Consider the following 12,775-nt stretch of genomic DNA (forward strand, 5'->3'; position numbering starts at 1 on the left):
CACCGCTATGCCACCAATTTCTGTGACAGGACGGTCCCGTACGAAAGCACTCACCGCTTTCGCGTCCCGTCTCCTGTGCACAGAATGGAGGGTTAGGTCACACGGGACCTGAACACATACCGTCAGTAACCGCCTGTTACTGACTCCACCCACTGCGCTGTGGGTGGGTTTATGCTGCCACCACCAAACTCCTAACCTGCCGTGGCATTTGGAACCACGGTTCTACTCTGTATGTGCCGACACACTGCGTTACCACACCTGTGTGGTGTTGACGAATCATTGCTAGGCCTCTACCGGTAGCTGGCGGAAGGCGGAACTTGGAGATGTTAGGTGCTTCCCTGGACAGCCGGAGGACAGGGCTATGTTTGGCATAACCCTGTAGGTCACAAGATGAAGCCACTTCCTATTTCCAGAGGATAAGAGATGCTTATTCAGAAAGCTATAGTAAGTGCACTTTTCCCTTTAAAATACAGGTGACCACATATCAAATACAAATACATTTAAACATGCATTCCTCTAATTGTGCACAGAGCACTACATATGACATGCCAAAACACATCACTAAACATACTTTAAATACCCGGTGCCTAGCACCCACAATACATTTAAAGATGGCGACTAGCGCCAGTGCACAGTTTAAAAGTGGCGCCAAGCGCCTATTGTCCTCCTAATGGTGCCGGGCACTAGGGGTTAACCCCCTTCAGTGCTGCGGCCGCTATTACACGTGTGATGGCTGGTTAGTCTCTCCGGCCACAGACCCCCACAGTGCCAGATATGACCCCCACAGTGCCCGATCCAGAAATGCCCCCACAATACCTGCGCTGCTGGGAGGGGGGAGTGTGCTGTGGGCGCGGGCGGACTCTTCCTAAACTGTTTGTGCGCGCTATGAGCTCTGCGTGGCGTCTGCTGTCAGACGCCGGCGCCGCACAGCGTGCACAAACAGGATCGGGCAGGCCAGGTAGCGTTCTGCAGGCTGGCTCGGCTCCAGGCAGGAATATGGTGGCACCAGCGCGCTGTGTCCTTTAAGGGTGGCGCCCCGCACGGCCGCTCTATTCGAACATGCCTGGAGCCGGCCCTGCGGGCAGGGCAGGCCAGGTAGCGTGCTGCAGGCTGGCTCGGCTCCAGGCAGGAATATGGCGGCGCCCTTTAAGGGTGGCGCCCCGCGCGGCCGCTCTTTTCGAACATGCCTGGAGCCGGCCCTGGGCTGGTCTGATGGTGGAGCAGAATAAAGATCAGAATAAAATTTATGAAAAACAGAAAAGATGTCAGAAGTATTAGTCAAAGACGAGAGTCCATCACTCGTTTTTATAGAGACAATATGATTTTTACGGCGTCAGGTCTTAGTCAAAGAGGCTAAGAAATGACCTGTTCGATTACCCCATCTGTATTAACGATTTTTTGGATAGTCAAGTCGCAATTGAGCTTGAGAGAGGACAAAAGTCATCGAGTAGACTCTTAGCTTGGGTATACAACATTAAATTACTCGCAGAAGAGTCAGATACATATTCTGAGAATTTTACTCGTACTGTTTTAGATAGAATATTATATTGCTCCTTTAGGATTTTGTTACAATTGGCTATGTAGGATATAATGTGTCCCCGCATTACAGTCTTAGAAGCTTCCCAGAACAAAATTGGGTCCCCCCAATGTTCAATATTATTGTCGACGTAGTCAGACCAATGTTTTTGAATGTAAGATTTGAATTCATCAGACTGAAATAAGTATGAGGGGAATCTCCAAGTTTTATGTAGGAGCCAAATCGGTGCTTGACGTATAGATAGGGTAAAAGGTGAATGGTCAGAGATGATTAGATCACCTATATCAGCCGATGATACCGTCTGAACTAAAGTGTCAGATACCAAGAAATAGTCTATTGTGTGAGAATGAGCGATGGACTCCAGAATAAAAGGTGAAGGATTTATCAGATGTATGAAATAACCTCCACACATACGATTTTGTATCATAAAATAATTTAAAATAGCCCAAGTTTGGGAGGATGGGTTAGGTGGGAAAGGGGATTTATCTAAGACTGGGTCCTTAATAGTATTAAGGTCACCTCCTAGTATAAGTGGGAAGGTAACACGTTGAGCTAATATTTGAGAGATATTGTTGAGAAAGTCTGATACTTGGTTATTAGGGGCATATACGTTCAGGAGAGTATAAGGCGTGTCTCTGATCTTAGTGTCAACCAAAACAAATCTACCTTCTGGATCAACAATAGTATCCAAGATTGTGTAGGAGAGGCATCTAGCAATAAGAATGACCACTTCTCCAGATTTGCGGATATATGGAGCCGAGATACATTCAGAGAGCCATGAGGCACGGAGAGAGGAGCCATCCCCAGCTTTCCAGTGAGTTTCCTGTAAAAACATAATATCGTTATCTAAACGTTTTTTTGGTTCTCCTTTACACATGATCCCCCTGCTGTTTTACAGCCACAAAGAGAACACACTACACACAGTATCCATACTGTGCAGGACATGGAGACAAACTCGCTTAAAATAAAAAATACAGTATCCATGCATTATTAGATAATGCCGTGGTCCAGGGTAGTTATTCCTCCACAATCCTACAAATTTGGAATACACGAGAATTATGCTTCTACCAATGTCTTCAGCGCCACACTACATTTTGCCTTGGATGGAGATCTGTGATGTTGTACTTTGATGATCTTCTCAACCTTCATACATATTTACTAACATGCAATGGGTGAAATTCACTAAGCGATGGGATTCGTTTCCTATAAAAAAGCTTTCAGAATCCACTGTTATCTATCATCAATGGCAACGAGACAGCAATGTTTTTTTACAGTATTGTGCCGGTGCAGGGAGAAAGGCACTTAGCCATGCCTCCTATTTCGCCACTTACCTCCTCGCCTGATTGGTTTACTGCCTGCTATGTCACCCATTGATGGTTTCCTGTCAATGGTTTCTCGTTAATATTGATGCCGACCATCAATGGCTAACCTTTGATGGTCATACTACTTTTTGCTCCTCTCCTCCCACTTTCTGTAGACTCCTCCCCTCCAGTTTCCCTACAGAACTTTCCTGTTCAGACAAGGATGTTGAGTCTCTACAGAACGGCTTATTCTATCAATTAAATGGGGAAAATGTAGGGGAAATGGTAGTTGAAAAAGATTTGAGCGTGCTCATTGATAATACACTTTGTAGCAATACCCAATGTCATAGTGCAGCAACAAAGGCTAATAAGATGTTAGCATGCATAAAGCGGGGAATGGAGACAAGGGATGAGAGTGTAATCCTACCACTGTACAAATCATTTGTGCGTCCACACCTGGAATATTGTGTTCAGTTTTGCGCACCACACTATAAAAAAGACATCTTGGAACATGAAAGGGTTCAGAGGCGAGCCACCAAATTGATTAAGGGGTTAGAGGCACTGGATTATGAGGAAAGGATTACTAGGTTAGATATGTTTACACTAGAAAAGAGGCGACTATGAGGAGACATTATTAATATTTACAAATATATAAAGCGACAATACAAGGATCTTTCAGGATATTTGTTTACTGAAAAATCTGTATAAAGGATACGCAGACACCGTCTGAGGTCAGAGGAGAGAAAATTTCTTACACAATGAAGGAAAGGGTTCTTTTCAGTAAGGGCAGTAAGGGTTTGGAAGTCCCTGCCTGAGAAGGTAGTAATGGTGGACTCAGTCAATGTGTTTAAAAATGTATTAGATAAATTCTTAACTGAAAGAAATGTCTGAGGAAAGAGCATTTAAAGTGAGAGTATTTAAAAAAAAGCATGAATTATAGTTGTTATATAGACTTAATAACATAAATTCATCAAGGTCATTATAGCTATACTATAGTTACAGATTAGTGTAAGAATTATAATACAGGTTGAACTCGATGGACATTTTGTCTTTTTTCATCCGTTACTGTGTTATGTTACTATGTTTCTCCATTATTATATGCTCTCTCCCATATGCACTTTCATGCTTGTATACATGCTCTCTCTCTCTCTCTCTCACAATGAAACCTGGGATTTTATAATATATACTCATTAGAACATAAAAGCAACACAATGAATTAACAGTGCCCACTAAGATAATAGGGTAACACAGGATTTAGGGCCTAATTCAGTAAAACAGAAAAATGAGAATACTTTTGGGCTACCAAGAAAAAATAGTCCACTCCAAATAAAAAATACTTTGAAAAAGGCAGATAAAGTAGAAATATTCTGAAATTGTTCAACACTCATTTAAAAGAAGTAAAAGTTTCCCAAGGATATGTCCTTCTTTTGTTATGCAGATATATCCCATACAAGGTAGAATCTTCTTTTTAGACTGGAGTCTTTCACTTCCAATTCTGCCCCAATTTGACCTTGTCCAACAATGTTGACCATTTAGTCCATTTACAGTACGTCCTTTGTGAGAATTCCTCTGATCAGCATCTAATTCTCCATAGTGCTCTGCTCCCTAGTGTTTAGTATTCAGTTTTTCCCGGCCCTGCTAGGCCTCAACCCACATCAGAGCCTATCCCTGGAGTGCTGCTGTGTCAGGTTCTGATCACATGACCAGATGGTTCACATTACTGAGATGCAATCACATTTCTCTGCCCGAACACGCGCAGTTTGGCCCTGCATGTGGGCACTGAGCCGATATTCAGCAGTATGCAATCGCATCTCAGATGTAACTCATACGGAATAAGGTGTAAGAGTGGTAATAACCATGACAACAACATGTCTTTGCTTTTTCTGTATGCATGTGCTGTATGACAATGCTTATCTTCATACCCTCCAACATTTTACACATAAAAATCGGTACAAATTAGGAAAGGGGGCTTGGCCGTGGGTAAAGGGGGCGTGGCTACATCCTTTTTCCTATACTTTCAATGGAAGTTTGAAGAGCCAAAAATCGGTACAGACCATAAAAAAAGGAACTGTACCTGCTAAAAAGGTCCAGCTGGAGGGTATGTATTTTACACAAAGACAGTGCATGTGTCCAACTTTAAATGAGGCTCTGGAGATAGAATTGACATGGGGGGGTCATTCCGAGTTGATTGTTTGCTAGCTACTTTTTGCAGCCGTGCGAACGCATAGTCGCCGCCCACTGGGGAGTGTATATTTACTGTGCAAGTGTGCGATCGCTTTTGCAGCCGGGAGATGCATACATAATTTGTGCAGTTTCTGAGTAGCCCAGAACTTACTCAGCCGCTGCGATCACTTCAGCCTGTCCGGTCCCGGAATTTACGTTAGACACCCGCCCTGCAAACGCTTGGACACGCCTGCGTTTTTCCAACCACTCCCAGTAAACAGTCAGTTGACACCCACAAACGCCTTCTTCCTGTCAATCTCCTTGCGATCCGCAGTGCGAATGGATTCTTCGTAAAAGCTATCGCTCAGCAACGATCCGCTTTGTACCTGTGCAACGCGTTGCATGCGCAGTTCTGTCCTGATCGCTGTGCTGAAAAAAACAGCAGCGTGCGATCAGGTCGGAATGACCTTCATGGTCCTTTGTATTTTTGGAACCTCCAGGAACTTCAGGTCAACCAACTGTCTTTGCTGCTGCTGTGATAAATTTTTGGTGAATGAAACAATATTTCAGGATACAGAATGGGCTAGTGCCGCTGTTTTTGGACTACAGATCTTTCCTCATACACCATGTCTTCTGTCGTGCCAAATTGCACCTCTCGGTGCACAAGGTCCTGCATAACGTGACCGTGCAGATTGTCATTTTTGCTCAAAATGTTCATTTTATTTATATAAATAAAACAACTGGGAGTGACAAAACAGCATTGCTAAATTACCCTGATCAATTTGATATGTGACGTTTGTGCATCTGTGTATGAATCAGTCTGAATCTGTACAGGAAGTGCTGTGCTGCATCAGACGTGGCTTTTTCACACACCAAGTTCCATTACGCTTCATCTGCGATGCAAGTAAAATGCAACGTTTAAGGACAAAGATGGTATGCTATGCCTCTCGGAGTGGCTCAGACGTGCAGGTTGTCTTGCCCCGTATGGTGTATTGACGTTAGCAGTATTTTTTTATTATTAGCAGTTTCTTATATAGCGCAGCACATTCCGTTGCGCTTTACAATTAGAACAACAGTTATAGAACAAAACTGGTTAAAAACAGATAGACATAGAGGTAGGAAGGCCCTGCTCGCAAGCTTACAATCTATAGGGAAATAGGCATTGATACACAAGGATAGATGCTACCTATTGCATAATGGTCCACCAGATTGCTAGGTTTTCAATGGGTTGTATTATATGATCACCCTGCAATGTTGGAAGACAAAATATGTGAGGTTATGTGGACTGTACAAAGAGGATGTAATTGGATAGGGAAGCACTGAAGGTTATGTGGGTGGGTCTGGCATTTGATAGGCTTGTCTGAAGAGGTGAGTTTTCAGGGAATGTTTAAAGGTTTGGAGACTAGAGGTGAGTCTTATTGTGCGTGGGAGGGCATTCCACAGAGTGGGTGAAGCCCGGATAAAGTCCTGTAATTCTGAGTGTGAACAAGTAATGCGTGTGGTTGAGAGACGCAGATCTTGTGCAGAGCAGAAAGGTCTAGTAGGGAGATATTTTGAGATGAGTGAAGAGATTTATGATGGTGCAGTTTGGTTAATAGCCTTGTATGTCAGTAAAAGTATTTTATATTTAATACGGTAGAATACCGGTAACCAATGGAGGGACTGACAGAACGGATCAGCAGAAGAAGAACATCTAGCGAGGAAGATTAGCCTCAGAATGGATTGTAGTGGTGAGAGCCTATGTTTGGGAAGACCAGTCAGGAGACTATTACAATAATCAATGCGGGAGATGATGAGTGCATGGATTACAGTTTTTGCAGTGTCTTGTGTAAGATAAGAACGTATTTTGGATATGTTTTTTGGTGCATGTAACATGATTTAGAGACAGATTGAATGTGTGGAACAAAGGACAGTTCAGAGTCAAGGATGACATCTAGGCAGAGAGCTTGTGGGGTAAGGTGGATAATCGCATTGTCAACAGTTATGGAGATATCAGGTTGGTAGCTACTCTTGGCAGGTGGGAAAATAATGAATTCTGTTTTGGAAATGTTGAGTTTAATGTGGCGAGATGACATCCAAGATGAAATGGCAGACAGGCATTCAGTGACAAGAACCAATACAGATTGTGATAAATCTGGGGAGGATAGATAGATTTGAGTATCATCAGCGTACAAATTATACTGAAATCCGAAGGAGCTGATTAGTTTACCAAGAGAGGAGGTATAGATAGAGAACAGCAGAGGACCTAAGACTGAGCCTTGCGGTACTCCAACTGATAGAGGTAGAGAAGAGGAGGTAGAATAAGAGAAGTGAACACTGAAAGAGCGTTTAGATAGGTAGGATGAGAACCAGGTAATGGCTGTGTCCTGAAAACCTGGGGATTGTAGTGTTTGTATGAGAAGAGAGTGGCCACCGTGTCAAAAGCAGAAGAGAGATCTAGAAGAATAAGTAGTGTGTAATGGCCTTTTGATCTAGCAGTGACCAGATCATTCACTACTTTAGTCTCTGTGGAGTGTTGGGCACGAAAGCCTGACTGAAGTGGGTCCAATAAATTGTGGGAGTTAAAGTGTATATTGCGAGTATAGGCAAGTCTCTCAAGTAGCTTGGAGGGACCTGGTAGCTGAGAAATGGGACGGTAGTAAGAGAGTGTGTTTGGGTCAGAGTTGTGTTTTTTCAGAATGGGAGTAATCACTGCATGCTTAAACAGAGAGGGAAAGATACCAGTAGAGAGAGAGAGAGAGAGAGAGAGAGAGAGATTACAGATTTTAGTTAAGGTTGGGATAAGCACAGGAGCAGGGCCGGTTCCGGGTCTTCGGGCGCCCCGGGCGGAATTGGGGGCGTGGCTTGATACAGGGGGCGTGGTCAGTTACGCCCCCTGTACTGCTGTAGGATGTGCGGTGCGCGATGACGTCATCGTGCACCGCACAGCAAAGGTCCTTTCCACAAAGGTAAACTAGACGCTAAGCGTCTAGTTCCCTTCGTGGAGAGGACCTTTGCTGTGCGGTGCGCGATGACGTCAACGCGCACCGCACTTCATTACAGTGAAGGTCCTCTCCAGGAAGGGAAATTAGACGCGTAGCGTCTAGTTTCCCTTCACTGCGGGCAGCCCACGAAGGGAAACTAGACGCGTAGCGTCTAGTTTCCCTTCACAATGGAACGGAGTAGACAGCGGGACAGCGGGCCACGGCAGCGGGGGGGGGCACCACAGCAGCAGCGGATCTTGCCATGGTGCGGCGCCCTCCGGATGGCGCCGGCGCCCTCCGGAAGGCGGCGCCCCGGGCAAAAGTCCTGCTTGCCCGTGGCAAGATCCGCTACTGCACAGGAGACAAAGTTTTACTGACCTGTGAGGGTATAGGAGGAGAGGTAGTGGAGTAGGAGGATGAAAAGAGTGTTGACACTTCATCTTCACTTGTGGGATCACATGAAGAGAAAGTGCCAGAGGGTTCAGGTAGGGAATTGAGCAGGTCACTGGCTGAGTTAGAGCATACCATTTCATCTCGGATTTTATCAATCTTCTCCTTGAAGTAGGAAGCAAGTTCTTGTGCACTGATAGTAGCTAGTGGAGGAGGTGAGGGATGGTAAAGAAGTGATTTAAATGTATTAAAAAGTTGCTTGGGGTTGGTGGCATGAGAAGAGATGAGAGATTGGAAATAGGTATGAGGACTCATATGTGTTTCTGAGGGTTTGGATGGACCGGGCTGCCATTCTGCTTAGTGTAGCATCCAACAGGTTTAATCCTGCTAACGTGAGCGCACTTTTTTTCCTGTGGATGTTCTACAAGCGCAGCGCTGGTACTGGGCGTGGCTAGTTTGCATATTTGCTAAAACTGAATGTATAAAAATTACAACTGAATTCTTATGATTATTATACTGGATAGTCTTTTGTCCGCGTATTTGTTGGGGATTATGTTAATATTTATGTCACGTTGATATTGTTTATTAATGTTTTGGAGAATAGTCCCACTTTTGTGGTTGGTGTAAGCACAGTCCCTGTCTATGACGCTATAGATCATTATGTCATAATCTGGAATAAAATTCTTGGATGAATATACCCGAAAATGCACAAATTCGTTTAACTGACGAGGATGCAGAGTGGCGGAGAAACGCACCAGCTTCCGACCTCTGATGCTGCCATCATTGTCACAGCGTCAGCTTTACCATGTTTCAACCACTTGTCAACAGAGCCTTTAGCAGGATTTCACTGGATGGTTCCCCTGGTGACTACTATTATAGCTATGCACACAAGACAGCATTCCGGAGCTTGGTCGTGGGAGCTAATGGCGTCATCAGATGGTGGTAGCTGCTGTAGTCTATGTGCAGAAATGACCGGGAGAGGATTCCGTAAGACCCTCCCCAGCAATGACCACTGCACAAGTATGGGCAGCACACTGCATATACCCAGTAGTGTGCAGGGTTCTGATATAGAAGTAAAATGCAATCACTGGGCATCCTGGCAAATATTGCTATAAATAGGGGCAATAAGAAATTCTAATTATCATGTATAGAGCCCATTAATTCATAAATACGCCCCTTAGTCACTTTGTTGCTGAGTTTGGGCTAGTCTTCCTGACTCCCAGGAGAGAAGACGACATTCCCGCAGCCCATTCACTTCAAAGCTGCCCCCCCCTCCCCCCAGCACACTTGCTAAAGGGGTTATGTCATCCTTTAAGTATTCATCAAACACAGGGGTTAAAGTGAGCCAGAACGGGGCGGAACTGTGTTCTGCCAGTTCCACTTGGAGACGCAACGCAGTTCCGCCTCCTCCGGCTCACCTAACCCGATGGGTGCCTTGAGCAGAAGGAGATGCTGGGCGCCTGCTGAGATCGTCCGGCTCTCGCTCTCCACAGTGGAAGCTGGAGCTCAGTAGTGAGCTCCGGCTTCCGGCCCTGTCAGTGCGTGCGTCAGTGCCGAGGAGCGGAAGCCGGGAGCACTGCTGCAGTCGTACGTGGGAGCGAGGCTTGGTAAGTATGGTGTGTTTTTTTTAAATATGATTCAGTGTAAGAGGCGCTGGTACTGGGAGCACACTACAATGGGGCAAACTATGAGGGGGCAAACTAGACAGGGTCTAACTACTGGGGGCAAATTACTGGAGGCAAACTAGACAGGGTCTAACTACTGGGGGCAAATTACTGGAGGCAAACTAGACAGGGGCTAACTACTGGGGGCAAATTACTGAAGGCTAACTACACAGGGGCTAACTACTGGGGGCAAATTACTGAAGGCTAACTAGACAGGGGCTAACTACTGGGGGCAAACCAGATGGACTAACTACAAGGGGGCAAACTACAAGGGGGCTAATCTACTGGGGGTATAAGTACAGGGGCATTACTACTGGGGGCTAAACTACAAGGGGGCAAACTACTGGGGGCTACACTACAGGGGGGCATTACCACTGAGAGCTAAACTACAAGGGGTGGGGGCAAACTACATGAGGGCTAAACTACTGGGGGCATTACCACTGGGGGGGTAATCTACTGGAGTCATAACTGCAGGGGCATTACCACTGGGGGCATAACTGCAGGGGGCATTACTACAGGTGACATTACTACTGGGGGCAATACTACACAGGGGCATTACCATTAAGGGTATTACTAATGAGGGCATTGTAAAGGAGGCACTTCATAAGGGGCATCACTCCTGGGAACATAAGGGGCACTACCACTGTGGGCACTACCAGTACAGTGGACATTGCATAAGGAGTACTACAACTGTGGGCATTGTATAAGGGGCGCTACTACTGTGGGCATTATGTGTATTACGGGGTGCTACTACTGTGGGCATTATGTGTATTAGGGGTGCTTCTACTGTGGCCATTATTACTATTGTGTGACCACGTCCCTTTCTTTTTGAGGCCACGCCCCTTTTCCAGAACGCGCTATACCTTTATTACATGGGCGCTGGGGGGAGAGGGGTGAGTTCCACCACCTCGCTATGACCACTTTAAACACTGATCAAACAGCAGGAAACTATGTTTGCCGCTGTTTGCCGCAGTACCGCTCTAGCTGGCTATAACCGTTAAAACTTGAACATTTTTTTTTTATTTTTTCCAATACTACATGTTCTATATATAACCAATCAATACATTAAAGGGCCGATTCAGAGATACGTGCAAGTCGGCCGCAAGTGTGGGCGCAAGTGTGCACAGAAGTAAACATTTACCCCTATGCAGAATTGTGCAAGAGACACATCTAGAATCAGAAGGAACTCTGGGGGTAATTCCAAGTTGATCGCAGCAGGAATTTAGTTAGCAATTGGGCAAAACCATGTGCACTGCAGGGGAGGCAGATATAACATGTGCAGAGAGAGTTAGATTTGGGTGGGTTATTTTATTTCTGTGCAGGGTAAATACTGGCTGCTTTATTTTTACACTGCAAATTAGATTGCAGATTGAACACACCCCACCCAAATCTAACTCTCTCTGCACATGTTATATCTGCCTTCCCTGCAGTGCACATGGTTTTGCCCAATTGCTAACTAAATTCCTGCTCCGATCAACTTGGAATTACCCCCTCTGTGTACGCACATCCCTGCAATTCTGTTGACGAGCCCATGACTGCCCATTTGTCACCCAATTACTCTCATCAGTTTCATGCGACTGATATGTGTGTGACTATGAATAGCGTATAGATAAGTGCGCTCAGCTCCGGCACGTGCAGAGTTATTTCATTTATTTATTAACAGCTACTTATATAGCGCAGCAAATTCTGTTGCACTTTACAATTGTAAACAACAGGGGTAGAACATAACTGGTTGAGAACAGACAGACATAGAGGTAGGAGGGTCCTGCTCGCAAGCTTACACTCTATAGGGAAATAGGCATTGATACACAAGGATAGGTGCTATCTATTGCATAATTACCTGTATGTTATGCAATACACAACACTACACAGGTAGATTATATATTCTCATAGGGAATAAAATAACTGTCAGATGCCTCCAGCTCAGAATAATCTGACGGCCAGCTGCAGCACTGTATAAAGACCAGTATACATATACAGTGGCATTCCTTATCAGCCTGTTACATACATTCTGCCATAAGAGGTTACAGTTTATTATATACAGCAGTATCCACCCCACCCACCACCCGCCTCCTCCCTGATGGGAGGGAGAGGAGTTTCCTCTGATGGGACAAGAGGGGAGGACGCTGAGAGAAGACGGAAGAGTTTACGCAAGTACAAACTCTACCTCTACTTGTTATACTGATTGCATTATGTTGTGTCTGGGGAAAAAGGGATGTGCAGCTTTACAGAAACCTCACCTTGTCGACACTACAGGTCTTATGTAACAACTAGTGCTGAGTGCAGTAATGTGATGTAACAGCAGCGGGCAGATGTGTGCTTTCACTGTGCAGCTGCACTATGCAGGAGACAGGCAGCATGTGACTAGTGGGGGAGGGGCTATATTACTAAAATATATCTATTTTTAAAGAGTTTGAGTTTCCGTTCCATGCCTGGGAGCCACAGGCATAACCAGAACTTTGTGGGCCCCATAGCATCATATTGTAGGGGCCCCTGTCCCAATGCTTCTAGAGAGACACCTCTCAGCAGCAGTTGTTATTATTATGCCCCATTATAGTGCTCTAGTTCATTTTCTGAACCATAGTAGTGCCCTGGTTAATATAATGCCCCATAGTAGTGCCCTGGTTAATATAATGCCCCATAGTAGTGCCCTGGTTAATATAATGCCCCATAGTAGTGCTCTGGTTAATGTAATGCCCCATAATAGTGCCCTGGTTAATATAATGCCCCATAGTAGTGCCCTGGTTAATATAATTC

At 45.1% G+C, this 12,775-nt stretch overlaps 1 protein-coding gene across 1 annotated transcript in view; it reads left to right on the forward strand.

The window, feature by feature from the left end:
- Positions 1–12,108: 12,108 nt before the first annotated feature.
- LOC134945849 (uncharacterized) overlaps positions 12,109–12,775 on the forward strand; it is a 40,473-nt gene continuing 39,806 nt past the window's right edge. Inside the window, exon 1 of the mRNA XM_063935380.1 lies at positions 12,109–12,172. The gene's annotated coding sequence lies outside the window, so the exon portion shown is untranslated. The remainder of the gene's footprint in view (positions 12,173–12,775) is intronic.

The sequence above is a fragment of the Pseudophryne corroboree genome, chromosome 7 (genome assembly GCF_028390025.1).
Source record: "Pseudophryne corroboree isolate aPseCor3 chromosome 7, aPseCor3.hap2, whole genome shotgun sequence".
NCBI lineage: Eukaryota > Metazoa > Chordata > Amphibia > Anura > Myobatrachidae > Pseudophryne > Pseudophryne corroboree.